This window comes from Lepisosteus oculatus, chromosome 4 (genome assembly GCF_040954835.1).
Source record: "Lepisosteus oculatus isolate fLepOcu1 chromosome 4, fLepOcu1.hap2, whole genome shotgun sequence".
NCBI classification, from domain to species: domain Eukaryota; kingdom Metazoa; phylum Chordata; class Actinopteri; order Semionotiformes; family Lepisosteidae; genus Lepisosteus; species Lepisosteus oculatus.
This window is the reverse complement of record NC_090699.1, coordinates 16,336,004-16,360,429: the sequence shown is the minus strand read 5'-3', so window position 1 is coordinate 16,360,429 and position 24,426 is coordinate 16,336,004. Positions and strand designations below refer to the sequence as shown.

Sequence of the window (24,426 nt, the reverse complement as noted above, 5' to 3'; positions counted from 1 at the left end):
GTCAGAAAACATGCACAACTTTCAAGTGTTTCGCTTCGCACTTTGTGGGTCATCTTACTGCACATATGGTACGCATGTTGTCGTATTGTCTTTATTTCATGCTGGGCAACTGATTACTTAAAAAAAAGAAACAATGATGTGTCCCTGCTTAACTTGGACATTACGTGACTTTAAAAGCTGTAAAAATTAGTTTAGTTAACTACATTCAAGGCATGAAAAATGGGTGCTATACAGCTTCTTGTAGTAGGATTTTTTTTCATATCCCACCTTGCTCTCCATGAGCCACACAGACAGGGAGAGAAGCTTGGGATCAGTGCGCAAGGTCAGCCATTTATATGGTGCCCCTGGAGCAGTTGGGGTTAAGGGCCTTGCTCAGGGGCCCAACAAAGTAGGATTCCTCTGCCGGCTTCGGGATACTAACCGGCAACCTTCCAGCCACAGAGCCACTGGACTGCTGACTGCTTCACACCACAGGAGGTGTTCATCACGTTATACGTACTCTCCACCATTTAAGCCAATATCTGTTATTTTATTATACAATGCAACTTTTCCAGTGTTGTATGTTTACATTTGGTTAGTAAAATCGACACCTAAAATACTAAATAAGAAAGAAATAAATTATTACAAAATGGACGACATACCTTATAGAACATACAACACATTGGCGTTGCGCACGCTAAATGTCTCTCTCCTGCTTAGCAAAATGTAACGTGGTTAAACACCGTGTAATGCATTAAGCATTACCTTTATGCATTACCGTGATTAATTTGGCACACAACTGTAATATTTACAGAAATAATATATAATAAAAATAGCGCTCGCATGCTAACCTGCATGACCATGTGTAGCTAGCACCACACTACACTCCATTGCGGTCCGTTATATCACAACAGGCCCTACAGATCAGACATCCTAACTTCCTAATTAATCAAAAAACATGATATGCGGCGCAGTCTTTATCACATGGTCGCCAATATATTACACCATACTAGTAATAGTTTAAAACAGAAAATAAACTGATTAAAATAAAGTTGCATAAGTTCGTTGAAGAAAGACTGTAACGTGCGTCTTACCCAACTGGTGTCCACAATGCGTCTGAGGCATCGCCAGAAAAACGTGACGCCCAGGGTGCACCTTAATTGGCGCCCCACCAACAACAAATCCCAAGGTATGTTGCAAAGCCAACTACATACATCAAAACAGGACTAATTTTGGAGAAGTTCACAATAAAATAACATAAAATAAAATAAAAGATTACATCATATAACCATGGCTCAACACACCTGGCTACAAATACAGTGGCAAATGGCGATTGCACATTCTGCTATTGCTGTGGCCTTGCCTTACAAAAACGTCTCACTTCTGACGGAGACAATGTAACTCTCAATCCTGAAGTACAAGATATTTCACTGTACCTATTTTTAATATGACCCTCTGAACATGGCATGTGAGGAGACATGTAATGAATCGCAGTGTCAATTGGTAATTCCACTTTATGGTTAATTTCTGTGGAGGTGTGTCCTGATTATCCAAAAATTGTTCATTTCTGATCCATCAGAAATGAACATGTGAGCAACAGCGAGTTGCTCCGAGTGCCTTTGTCTGGAAGGTCAAACTCCTCCCCCTCCTTTCTCAGGGCTTGGCCTGAATACTGCAGAGAAGTCCCACCTTCTCCACAGGCTCCCTTGCCATTGGACGGTCAATGGCTGTCAGTCTCTGCTGCACAGACATCTCCCAGAGTTCTCTGCTGCCTCCGTGAAAGAAAGTTTTTTAAAAGGTTCTGAATGGGGAGAACAGTCTCTAAATTGTGGCCTGCTTAAGATAGACTTGTTTAAACATAATACTGATGATGCATGTTGATGTGTAAGAATAATCATGATTTCTTAGCTACAGCTGCCACCATGACTGGAGCTCATATCTCATGTGCCCTGCTATAAATACCACCCGCGCAGATGGATGAATTGTGCTCGCTTCGGCAGCACATATACTAAAATTGGAACGATACAGAGAAGATTAGCATGGCCCCTGCGCAAGGATGACACGCAAATTCGTGAAGCGTTCCATATTTTGGTCCTCGTGTCTTTTATGAAAGTCACGCTGGGACTGTTATTGAGGCTAGAGATGTGTTTGAGGGGCGTCAGTGGGAAGTTGTGTACAGGACAGTTTCCTCTCTGCTGACGGGAGAAATATCTGCAGCAGCTCCTTTCACTCAGTAAATGTAAATCCACTTTAAACACCTGGTAAAATACTGGAAAGTTGCAAAGGGATTTGAAGTTCTGTTTGTAAAATGAGACTCAATCCATGAGTATATTATTTGTAAAAAATTCTGGCACTTTGAGAATTTTATTGTATGGCACGCTCAGCCTTCAGAAACGGACATTTAACATTTTGGAAATTATACTAAGGCAGTTGTAAAGAACTCAGTGAGCAACAGAAATAAGATCTCCTTCTTAAAGTATTAAACAAATATTGAGTAGACTTTCCCATCTTGAATGTTGGATAAATTCAAAATGAAACAAAACTTGCACTTGGAACCACAGGCGAACAACAAAAATAAACCGTTTCTCTGAATCAACTTGGTTTAACCGTTTTCTTACCCAAACCCACGTAGTAAATAGTTTAGATTCATTTCCTGAGCAGATTTCTCAGAAAACACGAGACTAAGGTTAAAGTGGTAATTAGTGCAAAAACAATGCTTTAAAAAGCAGTCCCTGGCAGAGTGGCACTGTAATCCCCAGTATAGTCAGACCAAACTTTTTAAAGGGAATGGAGAGGTATGAAATATACCCCTCCAGAAACGTGGAAGTGTCCAACTTCCCAGCAGTATAAAGGCTGGCCTTCAACAACACAAATGACCTGCAGAGACCATCGGTTCAGTTTTGCTTAGTGTTACATTGTTTTACAAATCCACAAGTTCACAAAGCACCAATCTTGCTGAACTGCAGCTAAGCAACAGCAAGTCGCCCTGAGTGCCTTTGTGTCTGGAGGGACAAACTCCTCCCCCACCTTTCTCAGAGCTGGGCCTGAATCCTGCAGAGAGGAAGTCCCGCCTTCTCCACGAGCTCCCTTGCCATTGGATGGTCAGTGGCTCAGTCTCTCTGCTACACAGACATCTCCCAGAGTTCTCTGCTGCCTCTGTGAAAGAACGTGTTTTTTAAAAGGTTCTGGATGGAGAGGAAATACCATCTCTAAATTGTGTCCAGCTTAAGAGACTTGTTTAAACATAGTACTGATCGTACATGTTGGATGTATGGCAGTGTAAGAAATAATGATTTCTTAGCTACAGCTGTCACCCTGAGTGGTGCACGTATCTCATGTGCCCTGCCATAAATACTGGTGGCACAGATGTGTTAATTGTGCTCGCTTCGGCAGCACATATACTAAAATTGGAACGATACAGAGAAGATTAGCATGGCCCCTGCGCAAGGATGACACGCAAATTCGTGAAGCGTTCCATATTTTGGTCCTCGTGTCTTTTATAAAAGACTCGGTGAGACTGTTATTGAGGCTAGAGATGTGTTTGAGGGGCGTCAGTGTGAAGTTGTGTACAGGGCAGTTTCCTCTCTGCAGACGGGAGAAATCTGCAGCAGCTCCTTTCACTCAGTAGATGTAAATCCACTTTAAAGACCTGGTAAAATACTGGAAAGTTGGAAAAGGAGTTAAATTTCTATTGTTTGTAAAATGAGACTATCGTTATGGTCCAGGTGGCCATGAAGCCTAATAGCATTTGCTGAGCTTGTCCTGAGTGCCTTCCTCAGGGCCTCAGTCACAGGGCCTGGGGACAGGGGGGTGTCTGAGGTGATATTTACCCACAGGCAGGCTAAGAAGCAGGTAAACATAATGATCAAAGGGGGTTTATTCTGATTTTTTGACTTCATAGTAAAATCATTTAAACTATGTTCAGCAGTGATAATCGTAAAATAGAGAAGGAAGAGAAAAACGAGAAGACTGTCAGTATCACTGTATTCTTCCTTAAAGCTTGTGCCATGAGCGCTTGTCCTGATCAACCCTGATCCAGTTAATTACAGTTTGCGGTCCTGATGGAGTGGATTACAAAGTAGTCTTGACCAGGGCTTCTAGTGTCTTCTGCTGCTCGACCCTGCTGGCTCACTGCAGAAGCCCTGCTGTTTACACTGGTGGGTGTTTAATTCTATACCTGGAGCTGTCTGCACTCGGAGAGATGCTGTACAGCAGCTGCTCAGTCCATGAGTATATTATTTTTAAAAAATTCTGGCACTTTGAGAATGTTATTGTATGGCACGTTCAGTTTTCAGAAACGGACATTTAACATTTTGGAAATTATACTAAGGCAGTTGTAAAGAACTCAGTGAGCAACAGAAATAAGATCTCCTTCTTAAAGTATTAAACAAATATTGAGTAGACTTTCCCATCTTGAATGTTGGATAAATTCAAAATGAAACAAAACTTTCACTTGGAACCACAGGCGAACAACAAAAATAAACCGTTTCTCTGAATCAACTTGGTTTAACTGTTTTCTTACCCAAACCCACATAGTAAAAAAAGAACTGCAGCTAAGCAACAGCAAGTTGCTCTGAGTGCCTTTGTGTCTGGAAGGACAAACTCCTCCCCCACCTTTCTCAGAGCCGGGCCTGAATCCTGCAGAGAGGAAGTCCCGCCTTCTCCACGAGCTCCCTTCCCATTGGAAGGTCAATGGCTCAGTCTCTGTGCTGTGCAGACATCTCCCAGAGTTCTCTGCTGCCTCTGTGAAAGAAAGTTTCTTAAAAGGTTCTGAATGGAGAGAAAATACCGTCTCTATATTGTGGCCTGCTTAAGAGACTTGTTTAAACATAATGCTGATGATAAATGTTGTGTAAGAATAATAATTAATTCTACAGGCAGCTACAGCTGCCACCATGAGTGGAGCACATACCTCATGTGCCCTGCCATAAATACCGCCCGCACAGATGGTTGATTTGTGCTCGCTTCGGCAGCACATATACTAAAATTGGAACGATACAGAGAAGATTAGCATGGCCCCTGCGCAAGGATGACACGCAAATTCGTGAAGCGTTCCATATTTTGGTCCTCGTTTCTTTTATAAAAGACTCGCTGGGACTGTTATTGAGGTTAGAGATGTGTTTGAGGGGCGTCAGTGTGAAGTTGTGTACAGGGCAGTTTCCTCTCTGCTGACGGGAGAAATCTGCAGCAGCTCCTTTCACTCAGTAGATGTAAATCCACTTTAAACACCTGGTAAAATACTGGAAAGTTGCAAAAGGAGTTAAATTTCTATTGTTTGTAAAATGAGACTATCTTTATGATCCAGGTAGCCATGAAGTCTAATAGCGTTTGCTGAGCGTGTCCTGAGTGCCTTCCTCAGGGCCTCAGTCACAGCTCCTGGGACAGGAGGGTGTCTGAGGTGATATTTACCCACAGGCAGGCTAAGAGGCAGGTAAACACAATGATCAAAGGGGGTCATAACTCAGAAATGCAACAGTGAAGTGTCGTAATTCCAAATGTACATAAGTGACTTTCTCTCATACCTTAGTATCAGAATATTAAGATGTTTTGGTAATGAGGAAGGAGGGACAAAGCAAATCAGCAGAAGGTGTGCTATTTTCTTGACTGTAAATCCTTACATGCCATGTTCAGAGGGTCATATTTAAAAAATAGTAGTGAAATTTCTTGTACTTCAGGATTTTTAGAGTCTGTTACATTGTCTCACACCTCAGTGTCAGAATTGAGACGTTTTCACAACCAGGAGGGAGGGTCACAGCAATAGAAAGCGTGATCACCCTTTGCTCATCCTTGGTTGACCATATATTCTCATGTGCCATGTTCCAAATGTGCCGTTTGAAAATGCATTTTATAAGAAATTTTAATATAGCAAGATTTTGACTCTCTAATGAAAGGTCGTGGTAAATATGCTGAAAGTGCTGGTGAATTCATGTTTTGCCTTTGTCTTATTTACTCGTTGTCTAACATGCCATTTTGTGTTGTGATTTTTTTTAAATTGGTTTGATTTTCTGAAGTATTTCCAAATTGCACTTTGTATGACAGTCACTTTATTTAGATATTGCCTTTTACTGAGAACGTCTAGACTCTACAGTATTGCATGCGGGTGAGTGCATTTAAAAATGACTGTAGTGAGCCATCTACAGGCGAAAGGTGACATAACATCCTCCTTATGAGCTGTAATAGTGTCCTTGTTGATGTCAAATCAAAGTTTATCAAATACTCAACAATACAGCGTGCAGCAGTAGTTGCTGGCAATGAAATGTCTTTTCTGCGAGCTCACAATCACAAAATTAAGATTACAAAAATAAGGTTATGTAATAGATAATGTAATAGAAATTGAATACAACTCAATATGAGTAGACCTGCTATGTGTCCATGCTGTATGTGATATATACAAGTAGTGCAGTTATGCTGAATACAATGAAAACTGTGTCCATGTAGACATTACAGGTGATCTGCTGAAGGAGCTGCAGGTTGGCTATTTAGCAGTCTTATTGCCTGGAGGTAGAAGCTGTTCCGTAGTCTGTTGGACTTGGTCCGAATGCTTCGGTACCGTTTACCGGGCGGTAGGAGGGAAAACAGTTTGTGACTGGGATGACTGCGGTCCTTGAGAATGGACCTGGTCTTCTTCAGACATCTAGCTGAGTGGATATCCTGGATGTTTGGTAGCTCACAGCCGGTGATTGAGCTGCGCTGACTTCACCACCCTCTGCAGTACTTTGCGATCCCGGGCGGAGCAGCTCCCATACCAGGCAGTGATGCCACCAGTCAGGATGCTCTCAGTAGTGCACCTGTAGAAATTGGCCTGGATATGTGACGGCATGCCGAATGTCTTCAGCCTACGGCGAAAGAATAGGCGCTGCCGTGCTGTTTTGACCATGGTGTTGGTGTGGTGGGTCCAGGTTAAGTCCTCTTTTCCTTGTGTCCTCGTTTCCTTGAATAAATTCTCTGAATTGACCTATTTCATTCACAAAGTCCACCTCCACATCTTCCGCATATTTCTTTTGGAGGTTAGTGGCTGATGGGCGCAGCTCATGTTAGGAGATGCAGGAAATGTCAAAAACTCGAATGCCTGCTGAATGTCCCTGTAGGAGTGGAACCTCCTGTGCATTTTGGCAACAAGTCGGTCAATGACAGTGACAACAGGAATTCTGAACTTCTCTCGGCCTGATTGCTCACAGTCAGGCTCTGCGGCTTCATCTGCTTGTTTTTTCCTTTTTGTCTGCCTCTGTGTCCACCTTGTAATGTTGGGGACATGTTTTTTGCCTCTCTCTCAAAGTTGTCGAGTTCATCACGTAGACCTGCCGCTTAATAGGTTTCACAAAGCTTGAGATGGGTTTTCAGATTTTCTATTTTAATAAAATTAGTTTTTGGTTAAATATGCAGCCTGTGTACTTGGCTACAGTACGTTGATATAGCTCACGCTAATACTTGAGTGTTCAGACTCCTATCGAGCTTTCAGAGACACAACTTAGCACCACGTTCGCCAACAGAACAAATGATCAAAAATGAATACCTCGCGAAAATCCAGTATTCTGTCGTGGCTGAAAGGAATAAACACCAGGAGTACGGATGCCAGCTCCTATAGATCATGCACACCTGTTGAGAATGAGGAGGCTTGCACAGTACATTGGCCTCTAGGGTTTTACCCTATTTAAACATAAAAAAAAGAGGACACTCTGAGGAACTTTCCTATTGCCTTATCTGGGCCGGGGTTCGGGAATGAGAGCGTTTTCAAAATATCCCCCGTTTTATGTTCATTATATTGTAACTGCGATGAGGTTTAACTGTGTGAAATGCATAAGTTCCCTCTGCTGCAATAACAGCATCCTCGGTTTCTTTTGAAATTTTTAATCTGCACAGTAACGTTCTCTGAAGCGGTTACCTAGTCTCCTGTTTCCCCAATGTAGATGGCTGGGCATTTACTGCAAGAGATACAGTAAATAAGGTTGCTGGAGGTACAAGATGCCCTCTGGGTGATCCGGAATTGTCCTGAGGGGCCTTGAATGAGTGTGGTGGTGGCTGTGTACTTGCAGGTGATACAGCGAGCTCTGCTGCAGGGGAAAGTGCCTGGTGAGGGTGGTCAAGGGAGCTGTGAACAAGGAGGTTACGCAGGTTAGGTGGGCGGTGATATGAGATGATGGGGTGTTCAGAAAAGAGGGCCCCAGTGGAGGGATCATCCTCCAGGATTGTTGTGTATCTTAATAAAGAGCCGTTCTTATATTTTGACTATTTTATTAACTACACAGATCACGCCCTTACACCATATATTCCTGCCTTCTACTCTCTCGTTCTGTTGTCTCGAGATGTCTCCTCACTATACTACATCCCTTCCTTTGTTAATAAGTTTCTTTTCCTGATGGGAACCGTCTTTCTTTCTACACACTCGTGCATAATGTCCTGTTTTCTTACAGTGTAGACATTTTGCTGTTCGCGCTCCGCATTCGTCTGCTTTGTGCACTGTTAGTCCGCACCTGTAACACTTAATGTCAGCCGTCCCCTGTTCTTCTATATCTCTAGCTTGACTGCGTCCGGCTGCTCGGCTTTTGTTTGTGAAGTTTGAGCGGGCGCCCCGTTCGGTGTTTCTTGTGAAGTAAACTTGACTCTCTCTAGCTTTGTCACTTTGGTCAGAAAGCATTCTTGATTCTGCTTGAGCTGCTTCCTGAATTCTAGCGACTGTAAGAGCTCTTTCTAAAGTCAGCACCTTCCTCCTGCAACAATTTATCACGCAGTCTCTTATGTGCGCATTTTTCCACAAGTCGATCTCTTAACATGTCGGCTTCCAATACTCCAAAGTCACACGATTTAGCCAGTTCTCTTAGTGCAGTCACAAAAGCATCAACAGATTCGTCCTGAGACTGAGTTCTCTGCCGAAATGTATGCCGTTCCAAAACCACATTTTTCCGCGGTGTCAAGTAAGCATCTAAGGCAGCTACAGCCTGTTCATATGTACCTTTTTCTCCAGGGAGGTTGGCGAAAATCCCCTGCACGGGCGCCCCGATACAGTGCAGTAAAGTAGCCCGTCTCACGGCATCCAGAGCTTCTGTAGATCCACTGGCGATTTCAAAACATCTGTACGACTCAATCCATATCTCGTATTCCGTATACAAATCCGGAGCAGGAAAGTTGTCGTTAATAGTCTTGGGGATTGGAAGTGTGTCGGGGTGGTGGGGAATCACCAAAGGAATGCGGTTGCTACGGCAGGAGTTCCTGCTCAAGTTGATGGTCCGAGGGGTGTTTTTGGCTCGGACGAGGGCCCTCTCAATAATACTGCTAGGATACCCTCTGTTGATGGAAAAAGGAGTACGTTTTTAGGCCTGAAGAGGGCTCAATGGCCAAAACGTTTTCTTCTCCTTTCGGCATGGAATGAACCTATCGCTTGTACATTTTGAGGGTTGGGTTCTAGAAATTGATGTTGTTGTAGCCGAAGGAACTGTGAAAAGGGGAGTGTTTTTAGTGTTTGGGGTGAAATGAGCTATCCAGGAGATAGGTATGTGAATCCTTGGGATTGTAATAGACCGAAGTAGAGAGTCGGGGGGTAGTTAATGGAGAAGTTGATGTCTAGAAACGAAAGAGTAGTGGAAGATGTTAACTATGTGAGGCACGGGTGGAAGTTGAAGTGTTCAAGCTGGTCGTTGGAGCATGTGGCAGCGCTGACGCAGTCATCAATGTCATTTTTAATAGTTTTTACCAACAAAACCATGTTACTGAAACAGGACAACTGGAGCTTTAAAAAAGATGATCGATCACAAAGTAACTTTTTATCTGATGATGCACTTCCAATATGCATCGATAAGGTAATCAATAAGCCAGCAAAACAAGACCGCAAAAGCAAAAACCAGCAAAAAATATATATATCCCATGTTTGTACCTTATTCTGAAGCACGGTATATATCCACAGAAGCCTAGACTAGCTTATCTCCAGACCTGGAGGTTATTGAATGTTATTGACTATTGATTGACTAATGAAATTGATAACTGCTCTCTAGCAATGTCTAAAGGTTTTTATAGCAATTGCAATGGTTTTTGTTCTTCTCAATATTTTTATGATTTTTTTTGTGTGTGAAATTTCATTCCAGGTCCAGTCTTCACAAAACATGATATAGATTTTTTTTCTAATTGTTCAGTTTGTCCCAAATTTTTATCCAAGCTAGTAGTCACCTAGAACAAGGTTTTCAAATCATTCCCAGGACATTCACAGGCCTAGTATTGAAAATTCTGTCCCCTGAAGACCAAAACATTTCCGCCTGCTGTTTTTTTTCATATGTTTGTCTGCTGAGTGGACACATTTAAGAAATATAAGAAATATGACTGTTCACACTCAAAGCCAAGGGGGTTAGCTTCAATTTAAGACCTGAACCAAGCTCCTGCTATGTTCTGTTGCAGAGATATAACCGTGTTTAAAGGGAGGAAATTCCAGGCGGACAAAGGGTAAAAAGGTCTTTGCCACTAACAGGTTAACTCTTAATGCCATTGGCTCTATAGGGTTAATTTCTGCCTGGAAGCAGGTACCCATATATATCTTGCATTTTATTGGAAAACATGTATAGAACGGGCCTTGTAGAGATTTTGAATTCAAGGTAACCCATTGGGTTTCAAGTCTGAACCATCAAAACCTTTATATCCCTGACCCAGTACACACCATAGAGTTGTAAATGCAGAAAAAAACAAAAACAATAAAATGCTTTTGTTTTTATTATTTCCCATAGTCAAAATTTGAAGTTATAGCATTGGTAGAGAACAATAACTTTTTTTTTTGATAAAACTGACTAACAAGTAACTATAATACAGCTGGAAATCAGCTATCAGAAGGCACGAAGTTACATCAGCAGTTATGTATAGAGAATTAATTTCATATTGCTGGCTCCAGGGATCAGCCTTTTGACCTCTCTGGCGCATCGACATCCATAATCTGCATGTTTTCAAATTCATTTACTTCCTAGGTATCTACAAATACAGATATCTTAAGGTGCTGGCTCCATGGATCAGCTTTTCACCAGCCTCCCTGGCGCATCAGCATCGGCTACAAGATGTTTTCCTATTCGTCTTCCTCAAAATTATCTGCAGCTGAGACGCAGCATAACATTAGCAACTGCCTGGAACTTAAGAAACCTAAGCAACAATCCTCACCTCATTATCCATGTAATCATCTAACAATGGATACTCAATTATGCTACTGACTTCATCATCACCCTCCTCTACATAATGTACAACAAACAAGTCTCCTGTTCTATTTACATGCAGTACCCTGCCTGGCCACCATGAAGATGGTGGATTCACTCCCATCTTCACTACTCACAAACATGTGCTCTACTTTCTTACCTACGAAGTCCTCTGCATTAACAGGAAACAATTCTAAATAACTATCCATATAATCTTTCCACAAAGCAAACCACCACATTTTTCTAAATCCATCATATTTTATTTTTAAAATATACTCCTGGCCACCTAGTCTCATTTCAGCACCTGTGCCCTTGTACCACACCTTCCTACCTTTCTCATCAAAAGCATGTCTAACTCTCTTTCCTAACAAGTGTTCTGGTTTAATTAACATAGGAATTCTTAATCTTTCCATACCAACCCCTTTTCTACCTAGATCTCCAGCCTTAAAATGCTGCTTAACAGCCTCCTTTAAAAACTGTGCCTTTTCTTCAACAATACGTTCTGATGGTGCCAAACAATAATCTTTGTCTTCTCTAGATGTAGCTGGGATGTCCTCTGGCCTGCAGACAACGCTTTTTAAAGTTAACAATCAGCTGTTCTAGACTAAGCCTTTTCCCGTCCTTTGAAAAATTGAAAACTCCATTTTCATTTTTCATTCCTATCCCAAATCTCCTAAACTTCAACTGTGCTGTAACTGCAGGAAGCTTCCTGTCCTCACCTAAATTCCTCAGTTGCTCATCCATTTCTTCCTCGCTGTTCCAAAGTCCCCCATACTTTCCTGTCTCTACTGCTAGTACTTCCTTTGTCCTTCTCATTTCCTTTTTCTTTTCCTTCTTCTCTCTAAGTGTCTGCAACCTGGCATCTCTTTTCCTGGCCATCCTCTCACAAAACACAGCCCTCTGCTCTTTAACTGATTCTCTAGCTTGAGATAAAACTTCTGCCTTCTTTTCAGAATCTAGTTTTTCAAGCCACTGCCAAGACCTGTCCTCCTTGAATGTAATCATACCCTCGACAGCTAATGCTGTTGCTCTGGCTAATTAACTTTAAGTAAATTATCAAAGATTCCAAAATCCCTCTCACAGCTAACATTCGTCTTGGGTGCCGATTCAAGCTTTTCAAACATCTCCTCTGAAACCTCATCATACCTGCCATATTTAAAATGATCTGCTACCATCCTACAACACACCTTTACAAAACTAGCAAGGATCAGTTCCACAGCCTGTCTAGTCATGTCCTCAAATTCAGGGCTCCTCTGTTCTGTTGGCTTCTGCAGAACAGGCCCAGAATGTACCTCTGTCGATAAACAAGCGTACCTCATCTTTGACTAATTTACTGCTATCAGCCTGCTATTCTTTCAGTTTGCACACTAGCTCCCTGTATCTTGCATTCATTTCTAAAACATGCTCTTTTTTTCCCAGAGCTTTCCACAAAGGGTCTGGCACTAATTTACAAATAATTCCCAGTGCTCTGCATCCTGCAGTAAACTGACCTACACAAATGCTCAAACGCTGCTTCTATTAATTTATTTTCATTACGTATATCATGCATGAATTCCAGCAATTCAGCCTGAAAAAAATAAACTCCAGCTCCCTTGTGGAACATTGCATTAATTCAGTTTCCTTTAAAGGAAACCAGAGGGACATGATCAGATTTCCCCTGACTCAACAAAAAAGATCTAAACTGCACAGATTTGCCATTTTTCTCACTTTTCATGGATGGCTTTGCACACTGATCTAATCAATCTAACTGTACCACTCTCTCCTACTGTTCTATGTATCCAATCTAAACTAACACTGCCCACCTTTTCACCACCAAAAATCATTCTTTCCTGGACAGAAAGTGAAACATTTGCCTGATGTGCCAAGCCATCAATTAAATGCAATCCACAGAGCAACTCATTGATAACTCCGATCCTAGCCTTGTCTGTTTCACTAAGGTCATCAAATCCATCTACAATTTAAGGCAAGATATCAGTTCCGTAGTGCGCCAGAATTTCATTAATTTTTTTTCTGTACTTGCCCTGTCGGCAATTAGATTTGTAATCTTGCAGAAAATTTCCTTCCTTGTTGCATCCGAATCCCTGCTTCCACTGTTAGCAACATCTTGCACCATCTCTCTGACTGTGTCAAATATGCACTGAGCTGAACCAGATGCCTGCTCTCTGAGTCCTAAATGCATTCTGCTACCATCCTGGAAAGAAATCCCTGCAGTTCCATATTTAGTGGTCCCATCTGTGGCAAGGGTTAAATTTCTTTTCAATAGTTTTTCTTTCAGATGTTGCAAAGACACTTGCCTCGCTTCTAACACAAGGTATTTACAAAAACTTTCCCCTGGTAATCTACCTGAATACCTACCAGTTTATCCAAAACTAGTCTGACTGTCTGAGAAGCCTTTCGTACACTAACGTCCATGTTTGCTACTACAGTGCCTTGCGAAAGTATTCGGCCCCCTTGAACTTTTCAACCTTTTGCCACATTTCAGGCTTCAAACATAAAGATATAAATTTTTTATTTTATGTGAAGAATCACCAACAAGTGGGACACAATTGTGAAGTGGAACGAAATCTATTGGATTTTTGAAACTTTTTTAACTAATAAAAAAATGAAAAGTGGGGCGTGCAAAATAATTGGCCCCCTTGCGTTAATATTTTGTAGAGCCACCTTTTGCTGCGATTACAGCTGCAAGTCCCTTGGGGTATGTCTCTATCAGTTTTGCACATCGAGAGACTGAAATTCTTGCCCATTCTTCCTTGCAAAACAGCTCGAGCTCAGTGAGGTTGGATGGAGAGCGTTTGTGAACAGCAGTTTTCAGCTCTTTCCACAGATTCTCGATTGGATTCAGGTCTGGACTTTGACTTGGCCATTCAAACACCTGGATACGTTTATTTGTGAACCATTCCTTTGTAGATTTTGCTGTATGTTTGGAATCATTGTCTTGTTGGAAGATAAATCTCCGTCCCAGTTTCAGGTCTTTTGCAGACTCCAACAGGTTTTCATCCAGAATGGTCCTGTATTTGGCTGCATCCATCTTCCCCTCAATTTTAACCATCTTCCCTGTCCCTGCTGAAGAAAAGCAGGCCCAAACCATGATGCTGCCACCATGTTTGACAGTGGGGATGGTGTGTTGAGGGTGATGAGCTGTGTTGCTTTTACGCCAAACATATCGTTTTGCATTGTGGCCAAAAAGTTCGATTTTGGTTTCATCTGACCAGAGCACCTTCTTCCACATGTTTGGGGTGTCTCCCAGGTGGCTTGTGGCAAACTTTAGACGAGACTTTTTATGGATATCTTTGAGAAATGGCTTTCTTCTTGCCACTCTTCCATAAAGGCCAGATTTGTGCAGTGTAAGACTGATTGTTGTCCTATGGACAGACTCTCCCACCTCAGCTGTAGTTCTCTGCAGTTCATCCAGAGTGATCATGGGCCTCTTGGCTGCATCTCTGATCAGTCTTCTCCTTGTCTGAGCTGAAAGTTTAGAGGGACGGCCAGGTCTTGGTAGATTTGCAGTGGTCTGATACTCCTTCCATTTCAAGATGGTCGCTTGCACAGTGCTCCTTGGGATGTTTGAAGCTTGGGAAATCTTTTTGTATCCAAATCCGGCTTTAAACGTCTCCACAACAGTATTACGGACCTGCCTTGGTGTGTTCCTTGGTCTTCATGATGCTCTCTGCGCTTTCAACAGAACCTTGAGACTATCACAGAGCAGGTGCATTTATACAGAGACTTGATTACACACAGGTGGATTCTATTTATCACCATCAGTCATTTAGGACAACATTGGATCATTCAGAGATCCTCGCTGAACTTCTGGAGTGAGTTTGCTGCACTGAAAGTAAAGGGGCCGAATAATTTTGCACGCCCCACTTTTCATTTTTTTATTAGTTAAAGTTTCAAAAATCCAATAGATTTCGTTCCACTTCACAATTGTGTCCCACTTGTTGGTGATTCTTCACATAAATTTTTTATTTTATATCTTTATGTTTGAAGCCTGAAATGTGGCAAAAGGTTGAAAAGTTCAAGGGGGCCGAATACTTTCGCAAGGCACTGTAAATCCATAGAAGCCTCTCTTACGGCATCACTATACTTGCCCTTTTCATACATGCTAACATTGTGACTCACTATCCTGTCTATCTCTGTTTTCAAGCCTTCATATTCTCCCTGCAAGAATTGTACCTCCTCATTCAGGTCCCTCACCCTATGTGCTAAATCTGCTTCAGAATCACATTTCCTTCTGTGATTCCTTTTTTTGTATATCTAAGCTTTTCCCACCTTCTTGCAATTCATCAGTACTCTTCTCTAGCTGTGCCTTTTCCTTCTCTGACTCACTTTTCTCCTGTTCATTCAAAATGACTACCTGCTCACACTCCAACTTTTTGCTCAAGTGTCTGAATTTTATTATCCCTAAGCCTTTTATTCACATTCCTAACACTTCCATGTCCTAACTTTTCATTTGCCTTGCTTAATTTATTTGAGAGAGCTTAAATTTCAGTTTCAGCCTTATAAAGCATAAGTCCTTTTTTTTTTCTTGTTTAACCTAGCTCTTTCATCATCTAGTTTCCTGCATTCTTCCGTTAATCTATGTACATTTTTAAACTGTGCTCCTAATTCACTAACTACCTCATTAGAGCACTTGACAGCACTTAATTCACTCGTTCCTGATCTCACATCACAAGCAGAGCTAGTGCTCGCTATTTGCTGTGCATCTTCTGCAGCTGAAATTTCACTGCTCTCCTTTCTTACTAGGGCCAGAGCAAAGATCTGGCGGTCTAAATCTTCCCTTCTGCTTTTTCTTAAGCGGGATTTCTTATTAATGATCCTCTGAACCTACAAACTAATCACTCGCTGAAAATTTTTTCCTGTTCATTTCTTAGACCTAGGTCGAAATTGTGATTTAAGATATCAGAAAGCATCCGTTTCCCGTTTGATTTTTTGGCTCCGGAAAATCTGTAGATCTCCGTCATCGCTCTGTTCGTCAAGATTTTAACATCTAGTTTTTGTATTCGTTCAGATTTTAACTCTACATCTGTCCCTAATTCCTCGCAGTAGCTACTGATGTATTGCTTCCTCTTACCACCAGGGCACACAAGCGTTTTCTATGGATTCATTTTTTTTCTTTCTCAGGGTCTCTCTCATTCACTGATGTTGAATATATCACTTCAGCGCTTTCTGCCATTAAAATGGGGTTTCCAGTAACTCCTCGGTTTTATGTCCACGAACAGACGTAATCTCCCTTGCTTCTAACTGAGCGTTTGATCATTTGTGCACCATTGTGCGACGAAGGCAGCGGTTGGTGTAAATTTTTGTTCCAGCTGTTCTGAATATTCTTGGTAAGATAATTGGCGCCCATCAGTTCTTCATGTACCTACAAAAATAGAATAGGCCATTAGGGTTTTTATTGAGCTATTCAATTTAACCATCATTAATCTAGCGGTGTAATTACTGTACCGTGGTCCGTCGTCATTCTCATTTCTCCTCTTCGGGTGTACGCAGAATGCAGGGGAGTTGCTGGGTAGTAGAGAAGTGTTTTTCTAGAGGCGCAACGGGACAGCTTGGATTCCCAGGTGTTTGATACATGTGTCCTCTTCTGTCCTTGTTGTGCTCTTGAGAATACTTGTGATTTTTTTTCCGCACTCGTTAAATGATAGCGTTGCATAGTTTAAATCATTTTCGTCCCGGAGTATTGCAAAAGAATCGGGTTATAGGGCACAGTTACCCTCCTTTCTCCTTATAAATTATAATTATATTTTAAGAACGCAACATACACTTGGCAAACAGCAGAAACATTAAACAAATCTGAGGTAGAGTATTCAAGTCTTTTTTTATGTCAAAATATGCATGAGTAAAATTGACAAAAATATCTTATTAGAAAAATTAAATACTGCAGTGTGATAAAACACACATAGAAGATGGCTCAGACAAGTGCTCTGTTTTATGTCTGATCGTAAAAAGCCAAAATATCTCCAAATTACCGAAGTTGAATGACCTCTTCTGTCGACGATGTCATCGTCCTTCGAGCTGGTCGTTGGCAGCACTGCATTTGCTTCAGTGTCGCTCATTTCTCCACTCTAGCTACAGTCCTGTCTGCCACCACCATGTGGGTCAACACCACGTTAGCTGTTCGGTCTGCAACACGCACGCGCACTCGCGCAGTATTTTGTGCGCATGCGCAAAGCATAAACATATATCGAACATTTATTGAACTTTTGTTAATTATATTGAGGAAAATTATATCGAGATAATTATCGCCCAGCACTACTTGGACATTAGATTTGTCTGGTCTCCAGTCCTCCTGCATACATTCATGTATGTGCACACACACTATATAGTGTAACTTTATCAACAGTATCCTATTTGTTGGCTTACATCACCTTAAATTTCTGATTTTTTTTTGAACGGGTGTCCTCCTTCTGCTGCCTCATCACTACAGCTGCTGTCACTACTGCTTTCCTCGCTGCTGCTGCTGCTGCTTTTGTCTCTTAGGCCTTCTGCATATACATAGGCTTCATCGTCTTCCTCACTTGTCCCTTGCTCTGTATCTGAAGAGCCATCAGGTGCCAAGACTACTGAATCTCTCTCCTAGGCCTAGTATAAAATCTTTGTGGAAAGATCTGAAATAGTACATTATATTTACGTTAATAATGCACCTTTGTGATGAAGGGATAAAAAAAGCATTTCAATAGTGTTATTTAAAATCTAATTGTCTTTTAATGAACTAGCCCACAGTGCTTGTAACGACCTCATTTAGGCAACGTATCCCAGGGAATCCAGATATTTAATGTTGGGTTTGGAGAACAGTACAAGTATAATTCATATTCTTTTTTTCTCATTAACATGTTAGATCATCAATGAGAGCTTATAGAAATTTGCCCCCAAAGTTTGCATAATGTATAAAATATACAGTGGTGTGAAAAAGTGTTTGCCCCCCTTCCTGATTTCTTATTTTTTTTGCATGTTTGTCACACTGAAATGTTTCAGATCATCAAACAAATTGAAATATTAGACAAAGATAACACAAGTAAACGCAAAATGCAGTTTTTAAATGAAGGTTTTTATTATTAAGGGGGAAAAAAATCCAAACTTACATGGCCCTGTGTGAAAAAGTGAGCGCTATCTCCCGGTGGGCCTCCTCCGGGAGAGTAGGGTGGTAACCCTGGTGGGCTAAGTAGGCCACGTCTGCGGCGACCGGACCCAGTGACTCTCCCGCTAGGTGGCGGTGTTGGGCCAACCTTGCGCTGCAGCCCCGACGCCAACGCCGTGTAGTTGTACCGCTGGTCCCCGGGTACATCCAGCAACGCCTGGCAGGCCTTCCCCTCCAGGACGCCGGCGAGGTGGCCCGCCATCTCCACCCGAGACCAGCCATTTGCCCAGGCCACCATCTGGAACTGGGCCTCAAACGTTTGCCATGGGACCTCCCCATTATATCGGCTCGGTCTCACTGGCGCAGGCTGGTCCGGGGGGTGGTGGGCTGGACCCCGCTGGTCTGGCGTCTCCTTCCCACCACATGGCCTGAGGCGACCCGGGAAAGGGCCCCCCTTCCGCTGAGTGGGTCGTCGTGGGGTAGCCCTGATAAGAGCTGTGGCCACTGGCGGTGTTGAGGGGTCGTCCCGGCCCCTGGCGGCTTCTGCTCGCCCCCAAAAAGGCGCTTTAAGGGGTCACTCGGCTGCTGGGGGAACTGGCGCTTCTCCGAGTCCGACATCAACGGCCGTTCACTGTCCGTCCTCCCGCTGTTGACGCCAATGGAACGAATTCGGGTTCTGCGAGGACGAACACAGAGACTCAGACTTGTGAAGTTCAAATCGACGCTTTATTTCTTTCTCCGGCACCACGTGCCAGCCCGCACTCCTGCGCCCAGCTGAGAGGGGGACAAGACAGCCCGCCAAGAGAGCGAGCGAGCCAGTGAGCGCGACACCCAGGGGTGCGCAACCTGGGAACTGTTTACATGGGAAGACGGGTAATCTCCCCAGACTGTACGCCCCTTTTCACTGTGGGTCAGCGGCCTTCCTAAACCCCGACCTCACCGCGTACCCCAGCCGGACGCTCTTCGGCCGCTGCCCGGGGCGAATGCGCTACAACATCGTTTGCATTGTCAACAGCAGTTTTAAAGGCTGCTTCCAAGCCTCTTATACTGGTTGAAGTTCCTGTTTCCAAACTTCTCTCCCAACTTTGCTTTAGTTTCGGGACCAGTGGGGGGTAAGGCTTTAAGCCCGAGTTTGACCAGTTCGCCAAGGGTAACTGGACTAGGATTGCGGCGCTCCTGACAGCATTGACTCTCTGGGGCACTCAGGCTCCACCATGGCGATGGGGTGTAGACCTGTATGGACACACTGGACCATGATTAGTGTGGGATGGGTATTCAGCCATGTACTTGACCATGCAGGGGCCATCTTGGGTCACCTCAGGGTTAAAGCTAAAAAAACTCGGCATTCCCTAACTACCAACCAGCCAAAGAGAAGGTGTAATGGATAGAGGGCAATGTGAAACTGACAACTTAATCCCTTTGCTTTTCCAGTTTGAGAATTTATGGGCACGTTCTTATCACATCCTAAAAGGGTAGCTGTACATAAAAAGAAAAATACTTAGAGGTCTGAGCAAGGAGCTCCGCTAGCTTGTTAGCTATGAAGGTTCATTCCATGCTGAAAGGTTGAGAAAGAGAATGTTACAGCTGTGGAGCCTTCTACAGGTGTGATGGAGAGGCACAGGAGAAGCAAGGACAGAGTGAGAATAGTGGGGAGCAGGGAAATGGGCGTTCAGCAGGTGAGAATGAGTGTCCAAACTAAGGGAGAACATTAGAGCTGAAGCTGAAACTTCCACACAAATGCATCCGTCAGTACCTGGGTGGGAGACCTCCTGGGAAAAACTAAGGTTGCCGCTGGAAGAGGTGTTAGTGGGGCCAGCAGGGGGCGCTCACCCTGCGGTCCATGTGGGTCCTAATGCCCCAGTATGGTGACGGGGACACTATACTGTAAACAGACGCTGTCCTTTGGATGAGGCATAAAACAGAGGTCCCGACTCCCTGTGGTCATTAAAAATCCCAGGATGCTTCTCGAAAAGAGTAGGGGTGTAACCCCGGTGTCCTGGCCAAATTTCCCATTGGCCCTTACCGATCTTGGCCTCCTAATAATCCCCATCTCTGAATTGGCTTCATTACTCTCTGCTCTCCTCCCCACTGATAACTGATGTGTGGTGAGAGTTCTGGCGCACTATGGCTGCCGTCGCAACATCCAGGTGGGGCTGCACATTGGTGGTGGTGGAGGGGAGTCCCCATTACCTGTAAAGCACTTTGAGTGGAGTGTCCAGAAAAGCGCTATATAAGTGTAAGCAATTATTATTGAGCCAACTGTCCCCTTAACACTAATCGGGGAAAGCGTATGAAAATCCATTGCATTTAATCATGTGATAGCTGGGGTCTCCGAGACCCCTAACAGAACCTGTATATAATTGCCCATAGAGGACTTCTGAAACATGTCATCATCGTGCTTATAAGCGGTTCTCTTAAAATGAGGAAAAGACGAAGTGTCAAGCTGATAAAGCAATGTTAAGTATGTTTTCTGAGCTGTTAAAGAGGGTCTGGGGTCTCCAGGACCCCAAATAGAAGATAGGGGTTAATACTTGGTGGAAGCACCTTTTGCTTGAATTAGAAGCCTTGAGTCCGTTTGGATACATCTCTACCAGCTTTGCACACCTAGAGGGAGGGATATGTGGCCATTCCTCCTTACAGAATTGTTCAAACTCAAAACTGTGTGGTGACCGTTGATGGACTGCCCTCTGCACGTCATCCCAAAGATTTTCGATGAGATTGAGGTCGGGGCTCTGACCAGGCCACTCAAAGACATTCGCCTTCCTGTCCTTCAGTTGTAGGAACGGTGTTCTTTGGATGGTATCATGATGTATTGGGAGTTTTTGCCAGAAGTACCGTTTTGCATTCCAGTCAAAAAGTTTGATTTTGGTCTCCTGTGACCACAGCACCTTTTGCCACTTGGCCACAGGATCTTTAAGGTGCTTTTTAGCCAAAACATAAGACTTTTTTTTTCTTACCACCCTCCCATACGGGCCAGATCTGTGGAGCGCTTGTGATATTGTCACCTGCACATAAATGACCAGTCTTTGCCATAAAGGCCTGTAGCTCGTTCAGAGTTGCCATCGGCCTCTTGGGAGCCTCTCTGATTGGTCTCCTTGCTTGTTCATCCGGTTGGGAGGGACAGCCTGATCTAGGCAAGGTCTGGGTGGTGCCATACCCCTTCCACTTCTTCATGATGGTCTTGACTCTGCTCCATGCGATACTTAAAGCCTTTGAAGTGTTTCTTTACCCATCTCGTGACTTGTGCCTTTCCATAGTTATTTTCTTTTGAAAGCACCTTTCTGCCCATAGTGGGTTCTTTGCTTTGAAGTGCACTTTTCAAGCAGTGGAATCCTCTAGAAACGGCTTTTATTCTGAACTAATCAAAATCACCACAGTTGATCACAGGTGGGAGCCAAGTATTTACTGTATGTGAATAAAAATTGAACGAGCCTTATTTAATTTATTTTCAGAGTGTCGTACAACAACAGGTACAAATTTTGAAACGAGGTGGTGATTTTCTCTATCCACTGTACATGTGGATTTGTGTCATTCCCAGCAGGAAGTACCCTAGGCTTTTGAAGTTGAAAAGGGATTCTCTGAATCCTGTTATTTGGTTTTGTCTGTTCCTCCTGCGGCTTTGCACCTGTTTTACCTTAAACCCTGAAAAACGTTTTACTAATTGCACTAAGTATACGTAGGCTGGGAAAACTTTTTTTTAATTAAAAAGAATCCAAAATAAGATGCAATGTGTTCCTGCGTAACTTAGACATTGCATGACTTTAAACGCTGTAAAGAATGGTTAAGATAAACACTTTTTATGCGCAAAAAACGGTTGATTTTTCCTGGAAAGAAATCCCTGAAGTTCCATATTTAGTGGTCCCATCTGTGGCAAGGGTTAAATTACTTCCTGGCAACAGTTGTTTTTTTTTCCAGATGTTGCAAAGAAACTTGCCATGCTTCTAGCACAAGATATTTACAAAAACTTTTCACCTGGTAATCTACCTGAATACCTATCAATTTATCCAAAACTATTCTATCTGAGAAGCCTTTCGTGCACCAACGCCCATGTTTGCTACTAAATCCATAGAAGCCTCTCTTACAGCATCACTATACTTGCCCTTTTCATACATGCTAATATTGTGACTCACTATCCTGTCTATCTCTGTTTTCAAGCCTTCAGATTCTCCCTGCCAGAACTGTACCTCCTCATTCAGGTCCCTCACCCTATGTGCTAAATCTGCTTCAGAGTCACATTTCCTTCTGTAATACACAACCTTGTGCGATTCCTTTTTGTATATTTCACCTTTTGCAACTGTTCCAGCAATTCATCAATACTCTTCTCTAGTTGTACCTTTTCCTTCCCTTAACTCACTTGTTTCCTGTTCAAAATGACTGCCTGCTCACACTCCACAACGTTTTGTTCAAGTGTCTGAATTTTACTATCCCTGCGTCTAAGCCTTTCCCAGTGGGCAAAAGACGTATAATATACGTCTATTAAAATGCATACCTTAGACGTCTAAATGTGGTCTGCAATTCGTCTAGAATGAAATTCTAATATACGTCTAAAGTTATACGTCAATTATACGTCTATGTTTAGACGTTCATTATACATAAATGGTTGGAGTTCTATTATACGGATAAATTTAGAGGACTATTATACATATATGGTTGGAGTTCCGGATAACTTTAGAGGTCTATTATACGGATAACTTTAGAGGTCTATTATACGGATAACTTTAGAGGTCTATTATACATCAAAGATAGGTTTTATAGGTATAGAAACAAGTAAACCAAGCCAATGATTTGGTTTAGAAATTTATTCTGAAAATACACATTCACACCTGAAAAATTAAATTATACATTGTATGCAATCAATCAATCAACATATGGGCAATAATCATAAAAAAAACACAACTAGTCTTAAACTTCAGCTACAAATTCTGGTAACATCAATATACAGTATAGTAATGACAAACACAAACTAATTACATTAACACACTATCTAACTCAAAACCACATTTTGATTCAAATATAAATTTTAAAATGTACAACTATTTATTTATCCAAATTCTTTTCAGTGTCCAGATCTCCTGGCCCCCTGCCTTGCATATGCATTCTTCAAGTAACGCATTGCGTGCTCCTTTATATCTTTTTCTTTCGATGTAGGGTGGGACTTCAGCACCGCAGCTAGGAGAAAATTATATAATATTACTACTCAAATAAATGATGGTTAATATCTTCTTGAGTATAATCTAAAAAATGAACCATTAAGGTTTACTAAGCTCAAAGCGGAAATAAACGGATAAAAAAGTACAACATAGAATAGGAGTACCTTTAATTACTCTATAAAGATTTGTGTCTCCCAGGCCTCTCTTTTGTTGTTTATCTTTTCGGTTTGTGCCAGCGAAGTTGAATTCTGTCATCAGTTCATTTGTCATAAGTCTGAAAACCAAATTTTCACTGAGTTTAGACATTTTTTCAAGTGAGTTTCCACTCAACATTTATTTACTCAAATATTTAGGATCAAATGTAGTACTGTAATCCTTATATTTTAAAAGACAATTTTGCAGTTTTACACCTTGCACATTCAGTGGTTAACACATAGGTATCTGTGAGCTCAATTCTGTGGATATGTTAATTTGATCGAAGTAAAAATGTAATGTAAAAACATTTTAAAAAATCAATAAGCAATACCTTGACAAGACTGTGAAAACACTCTCTCTGACATCACAGCCGCCTACTCTCTGAAGTTGGTTTATCTGGAAATAATATTATATTAGAAATAATATTAGAAGCTATTTTTACTCCTAGATCTTCATTAATCAACTAATCAGACATACCCATTTACACATTCATGGAACAAACACATTTTCACGTATTAACTGCACTTTTTTGCAGTATTATCTCAGTCTAAAAATACAAAGTGACCATTTTTCAAAGTAAAAAAAAAAAATTGTAGTAACTTTTTAGAACATGAAAACATGTTATTTTGCCATTAAAGGATAAGCAAGATTATACATTATAAACTAAAAATATGAACTTATGCCAGAGATGGATCATATTAATCAAATGTAGGCTATAAAAGTATGACCCATCTGAAACCTAGAATATTGGTAGTGAATATTTTCTACACCACAGTGAGAATATAATATCATACCAGCAGGTTTTGATTGCCCATGCTGTCAAGTGCTTCCTCATATGCACAGAACTCTTCCATTGTGGTCAGCC

The 24,426-nt window shown here is 42.1% G+C and overlaps 1 protein-coding gene and 3 non-coding genes across 4 annotated transcripts in view; all 4 read left to right on the top strand.

The window, feature by feature from the left end:
- The window catches only part of LOC107077277 (baculoviral IAP repeat-containing protein 1-like), a 150,575-nt gene that overhangs the window by 1,052 nt on the left and 125,097 nt on the right, over positions 1–24,426 (top strand). The gene's annotated exons all lie outside the window — the stretch shown is intronic.
- LOC138238480 (U6 spliceosomal RNA) lies at positions 1,964–2,070 on the top strand. Its single transcript, XR_011189531.1, has one exon. It is a non-coding gene; the product is annotated as a U6 spliceosomal RNA (small nuclear RNA).
- Positions 3,357–3,463, top strand: LOC138238479 (U6 spliceosomal RNA). Its single transcript, XR_011189530.1, has one exon. It is a non-coding gene; the product is annotated as a U6 spliceosomal RNA (small nuclear RNA).
- On the top strand, positions 4,937–5,043 carry LOC138238478 (U6 spliceosomal RNA). The gene has a single exon (XR_011189529.1). It is a non-coding gene; the product is annotated as a U6 spliceosomal RNA (small nuclear RNA).